This window comes from Halichondria panicea, chromosome 14, assembly GCF_963675165.1.
Source record: "Halichondria panicea chromosome 14, odHalPani1.1, whole genome shotgun sequence".
In the NCBI taxonomy this organism is placed as follows: Eukaryota; Metazoa; Porifera; class Demospongiae; order Suberitida; family Halichondriidae; genus Halichondria; species Halichondria panicea.
Genome location: NC_087390.1, coordinates 4,032,182 through 4,038,700, shown reverse-complemented (window position 1 = coordinate 4,038,700; position 6,519 = coordinate 4,032,182). Strand labels below are relative to the sequence as shown.

Here is a 6,519-nt window from a genome sequence, read left to right as displayed (position 1 = left end):
CACAGACTAAGCACAGTTACTTGTATCACTGAGTGTAGAAATAGATATTGTTGTGATGGCCTCGATTAAACCGCAGCGTAGCGCGGATGTTACTCGAGATACCAACCGTTTCCTATCCCTCTAACTCTTCAATCTATGGTTTATCAGGATGTAGTACAACCACAAACCAGTGGAAGTGGGGGCTGGTTTTGGAGCATCCCATTGTGGAAGGGGATTCCTAAGTATGTGAAAAATGTGACTGTGCTGGAAGTATAGAGCATGTGCTTTCCATAGATACCAGTTTGATAAAAATTGACAGATCACTGCACAGGCTTGTACAATTACATCATTTTGGACAAGGGGTACAGTGCCTCCAGCAAAGAAGCGCTTCTGTCACCATCTGTGTTTCCTAAAACTAGTGAGCAGCAGTTACTTGAAAAGAAAGTCCTGAAGTATGTTTTGATACGCATGCTGGAATAGGCAACGGGAAGTTATAACTATTTCAAATGACACTTTATAGCATGTATAATTATAATACATGACTAGTCTGATAAGTACGTACATACATACGTACGTACCCTTATGGAGCAAACTAATAATGTTCAGTACACTACAAAGTAAAATATTTAGAGTTTTTTTTCATAAGAAGTAACTTCAATATCTCCTCTAACTTAAAAAAAAAATTTTTTATCCGAAATTTTTTTTGTATAGCCCGTTACAAGGCAGCCATTGAATTTTTTCATGCTGTTCTTGTATGCGGATAGAAGTATGCGGATAGAACTTGGAACATTAGTTTCTCAAAACGGTAGGTCAATACTGTCCCCCTTTCACCCGAAAATATTTTAGGGTAGGAAGGTGCAAAGTGAGTGATATTGTAATCAATTTGAAGCTTAAGCACTGCTTTATTTAATTAAGCAGTTTGCTCCATAAGGGTTGTTTTCATCATAATTTGGTCTTTCTCCTCTTTTGAGGGGGACGTCTGCATGCAATGTTTGATGGTGCAACATGTACGAAGTGCTGTCTCATCATGCATCTTAATCTGTCTACACCATTCGGGATGTTTCGGAATGATGCCTTTATATTGTTGAAATAGGCACTCAGCTCCCTGCTCTCCCATCAATCCCAATCCCACTCGCCACTCGTTAAGCCAGTCAACCACATGCGTTTCAAGCATGTGCATTTTGGGAATAACACTTGCATCGGGAAATTGCTCCCGATAAAAGCTCATGAAGGTAGAGATGTGTGTGCCTGTGGACAAAGTAAGTCAATATACATTTACAAAAGATTACCTAGAAGAGCAATTTCTTCGTCAGTTATGTATGGCTTGTTATAATAGAGCAAACACCACAGAATATTTTCTGTGTATCCTCTCAGCTCGCTGCATGATAGCAGGACGATAATGTCCTGCTGTAAACACCGCATTGCAGAGAGTCACCGTGTTCTCAGGCTGTAGAGAGGCTGTAGAGAGAGCGCATAAGCTGTAAGTATAATTATTGTACAGTTGTGATTATTATTATACCTTGAGAGTTAGGTGGACGTGGTTTCCCACAAACGTTCCTCCATAATAGGCCTGTCGTCACACATTGAAGCCATCTAGTGCGATATCTAGGGCTTTTACAAAGGGACCGTCCTCTCACTTGAACAGCTTTGTTGTTAATGCATTTGCTTTGGTCCATTCAGTGTCCTAAAGACAATTATGTATTGCTGACATAGTAACCTTTTAACCGAGCTGTCAAGCAACAAGTCAGGAAAGCACGAGGTGTTAATTTTAAATCTGGTGATCATTACCATATTATATGTAAATACCGTTTTGTCTCAAAACTAGTCGATGTTTAGCAAAGCTACCAGATCGCACAATGGTGCAGATATTAGTTTCTTGTGATACGCCTTAATTAGAATTGTGCTAACTAGCCAGTGCTATTTTAATCTTCAATGGCAATATATTATAGCAATGGCTATAACCTATTGCAACCATGCCCAAATACTTTGCGATCTGGTAGCTACATCGATCTGGTAAGTTGTCTCTAAACATCGATCTGGTAGGTAAACATCGTGGTAGGTAAACATCGACCTCATTGATAAACATTGACTAGTTTCGAATCCAAAAGGGGTAAAAAAAAACAAAGCGGGAGGGCCAGTAATTAAGTTTGTGTGGCCTAACATAAATTGTTGCTGAATCAGTGAGGTGAAAAGGTCTATTTGCTTGGACCACAGGGGATATGAATATAGGATCAATGGCTGACAACACGTACTAATGCCTTGCTTCCTTGCTTCCTTGCTTAATAATTATACATCGACACTGACACTGACACTACCTTGAGTAGCAGAGCTCTCCTCCAGTAGAAGCCCATCCGCGCCGACGAGTATGTGATCAGCAAATGCTGGAAAGGGAAGCCGGAAAGTGAAGCCGTTGCTTCCACGTATTCCAGACTGATGTTGATGAAGTTCGGTCGCCCCTTGATCTTGGTCATTTTTGCTTGAATTATCTTCACATTGAATTATCTTCACATCCACGGATTGGTTTTTGGCTGTATTCAACGGTCTTCTGAATGTACTCAATACTGGAGACGCTGTAGGGTAGCCACACCAGATGCAGAGGCAGCTAAATTCAGTGAGCCTTGAACATCAAAAGCATAAATCAGAGCAGGAACCTCTGAGGTGAAAGCAAACTTGCCACCATCAGTGAAAAAAGTTCTTTGACCTCCGCGCTCCTTACCAGACAGTTGATACATCGAGCTGAAAAGTGTTTATGGAGTCGTGGAGGCTGCCAATGACACATGCAACTTGTTCATTTACATTGAATTACATTGAAGGCTTGAGCCACAATGCGTGGCGTAACGGAGGCAAACGTCACTTCAACAGTGTGGCCAACAGTGTGGCCTTCTCTCTCCAAAAAGATAGTGTCAAATGATGGTGGCTCCGGTACATGGCGACGAGTGCCAGCAGATGAGGTAGAAGCGCCAACATTCATTTTAAACGATTATCTGGGATCAGAGAAGATGACAGAGAAGATGAGAAAGAAGATGAGAAAGGCACACACTAGAGAGGCACACACTCTGGGCACACACACATCTACATACACGTGGTCCCAATTGCGCATGCGTCAACTCCATCTCTAGCCTCGATCCCAGGCCGGATCGAGGCCCACTATCAGGCGCCGCTTTATAAAGTGAGTGAGGAATTGAGGAATTAAAGAGGCGCTTTCCTTGTCAAAAAGGACTAAGTTGTTAAACGTATTATTGTGCAGAAGAAAACATTCACAAAACTTCTTGTGAGGAACTCAGTAGCTAAGGTGAATGATGTACTCTTTTAAGTATGCTGGGTAGAGTGTCCCCCTCCTACCCCCTCCAAATTAAATGTCCAGTACCGTAGTTGATGTAATTACAGCGCCATTACAGCGCCAGTTGGTCATATACCACCATATAAATTCATTTGTTTTATGTTTATGTACATAGTCTCGCAAAAATAATTATTTTTTTGCTGGCGCTGTAATTACATCAACTCTACGGTATTCACTCTGACGCTGGTATACTTATGTCTGGTATACTTATGTGTTAAAAAATACGACCAAGTATCACCCTATACACTGGAGACCATCCTTTCTACCTCCAGGCAGAACGGCACAAAGGTGTGGTCTCCAGTCTCCCATTTGTATTAAATAAGTGCAGCTTCTGGATATAACCTTTTTAATTTATGCCTTGCAGGTTGGACCTTCCTACGGTCGTAAAACCACTAAAGGGCTATTAACAGCTCAAGGTATTCGTGTCGGAGAAAAGCGGCAGCTCTGAAACGAGTATCAGCTACAACTCTGAGGACTAACCCTGTGCCATACTCAGCAGATTATGCAGATTATTTTGGTCAAAAGGTTCATGTGGATCAGAATGAAAAACTAGTAATGTTTGGATGCACTCATGCCTGTGCGATTGATGGTCACAGTGGAATGATAATCACAGTGGAATGATATGAAGGCTTATTTAGGTAAGTCAGTTTCAGTAGCGCTCGCTTTGATGAGATTATAATTATGATTGTAGGAAAATGGTACGAAAATGGTACTCGAGTATGGGTGTGGCCGTGAATGGGTGTGGCCGTGAGTGGTTTCTAATGCTCTCTGTTCAAGAAGTTCAAGAACAGTTGGAGTCACAGCGAGGGGATCGTTCAAGACCACCTTTCCTTCCCACCTTTCCTTCAAACTTTGTCTAAACTTGTAAGATAATATGACTACGTACAATACCGATTATTCTTTTTTCAGAATCATACTGTTGTCAGAATCATACTGTTGAGCACGCCAGAGTTAATTACCCGTAGATATGTTGAATTGTGGTCAGTTTTCTTTGGATGACCTGTTTCTTGGCTAACAAGAAAGGTAGCAGCTGTTGGTGTCTTGTTATTTATCCAAGCGTAGAACAACCATCCAATACCTGGTTAGTTGTTCTACAGTATATATTATTATGATACTTAAGTCTATTGTTATAGGACGAATATAGGACGAAGAAACTCTCAATTGGTACACACATTCCAGTGCAAGTCTTTAGAAGAAACTGCCGAGCTAAAAAACTGAACCCCCAAGCAGCTATAGATGAGTACAGAAGAAGTGGTGGCCAGCTGACTGATCCAAGTTGTGCTGATCCTATTGATCCTATTGTAGATGACTCAAAACGTGACACTTCATTTAATAGTCGATTCTATGGGGTGTTATCTGTGTCAAAATGACTATGACAATGTACACACGCGTGCATATGAATGCACATTACAAATATGCACGTTACAATATGCATGTCAACATGCATATGCACGTTACAATATGCATGTCAAAATGCATATGCACCTTACAATATGCATGCATGCAACATGCATATGCACCTTACAATATGCATGCATGCATGCCAACATGCATGTCAACATAATATATACACATCACAACATGCATATACACTTACACAATTATCAAGTCAACATAGTACATTATACATTACACAATATGCATTAATTACACTGTAATTTTGTAGGCAGAAAGGGTGGAGTCTAGATTATGTGGTCATTGGGTCAAAGTGCAAGTGCTCATTATATTATATAGCACAATAAATCTCGTTGGTGCGAGTAATCTTGTCAGTCACAGTCTGATGTATCAGTACTTCGCCTCCAGATTTGGAGAGTAGCCAACGAGGGCAGATTATCCACTCTCCACGTGGCCTTCACACTTTTTAGTAAGTTACCCTGCTCTCTCAGCGCGGACATGCTCTCCTGCAGGATGCCCCAACCTGCGTCAGTGTTCACCTCCCCCACGACCCAAGGGCTCTACAATCTCCTGTCTGACTGAAAGCTGCCCACGCGCAAGCTTACTCTTCATCAAAGATCTAAGGCAAACCCGTGCTCTCACACGCACATTAGTAGATGGCACATCCACGTAGATAGTGCTGTACGTAGATAGTCAGATCGAACACTTTTTATCTTTGGCTTACGCTAGAGTATAAATTAAGATATAAACGCCTGTAGACCACGCCCCAATTGCGTACGTAGAGTGCGTTGAAGATTTTGTTAGTAGCCTGAAGAGAGATACTGGGGCTACAGACAGCACTGACAATTGGCTGGCTCATAGACTTCTGCCAGGGTTGGCTGCAGCTTTGCTAGCTTGATACACAACTTACCACTCTTGGAGTCACCAGAGTGCTGTGCTCCAGGCAAGTTGGACCAGTCTGGGCTGCAGTAATGCTTGGCTTCCCCGGGCATCAGATTGGTGGAACCTCTGCTTTTGTGAGGTCCACACAGCTTATTAGTTTATTAGCAGACAGAATAGGGAGGTGTGTCGTAACTGCCTCCATCGCCAGGACATCTGGAAATGAGCTTCTGTGAGTGTGATACATAAAATAATTAATGATTGCCAACCTTCCAGACGAGTTCCTAGCGTGTTTGTAAGTATAGGCCAAGTGATTCATCTGGTGATTCATCTGGACAATACATGTGCATGTGCATGTAACAGTGAATAATTAGGTCCATAAAAGGACAACACTGCCAACGTACACAAATGAAGACAGTGTGTATTACCTGCTGTGTGACTAATGCTGACTCGGACCGAGACTGGGGTCTATTGGCACACTACTGAAGGCACTCCTTTGCTACAAATCTGGCTCTGTTATTTTGTTATTGATTTATTAGTTTGTCAAGACATTCTCACAAACTTACTAGCGCACGCATTGAAGATCTAAACATTGCATTTTTGTGGTTAAATTATGTCAATTTGTCAATTTGTTACTATGTGCGGTGACTCGCGCACGGGTTGCGTTTTCCTCACAGGCCTAGGCCTAGCAGATCGCTTATGGTGTCGAATAAGCCGCCATTATTCAATGGAAGGCACCATCTGCTATCAAGAACAATTTGGTCGAGTTGAGGCTCGCAAATTTCAGACTTGAAAAAGATGTCAATTATGATAATTATTATGATTATACAATTTACTCTGTAAAAAGTGCGGGAGTGCGTGTATGTAAGTGCGTATGTAAGTGCGTATGTAAGTGCTCAACGAAAATTACTGGATAGTTTTTTACA

At 41.7% G+C, this 6,519-nt stretch overlaps 1 long non-coding RNA gene and 1 pseudogene across 1 annotated transcript; one reads left to right on the top strand and one right to left on the bottom strand.

Moving 5' to 3' along the window:
- Positions 1–468: 468 nt before the first annotated feature.
- LOC135348034 (uncharacterized) lies at positions 469–5,969 on the bottom strand. The gene is made up of 4 exons (XR_010398632.1): positions 5,625–5,969; positions 2,295–2,963; positions 1,499–1,663; positions 469–1,426 (listed from the first exon to the last, which is right to left on the bottom strand). It is a non-coding gene; the product is annotated as an uncharacterized LOC135348034 (long non-coding RNA).
- LOC135348115 (uncharacterized) lies at positions 3,716–5,681 on the top strand (annotated as a pseudogene).
- Positions 5,970–6,519: the final 550 nt, after the last annotated feature.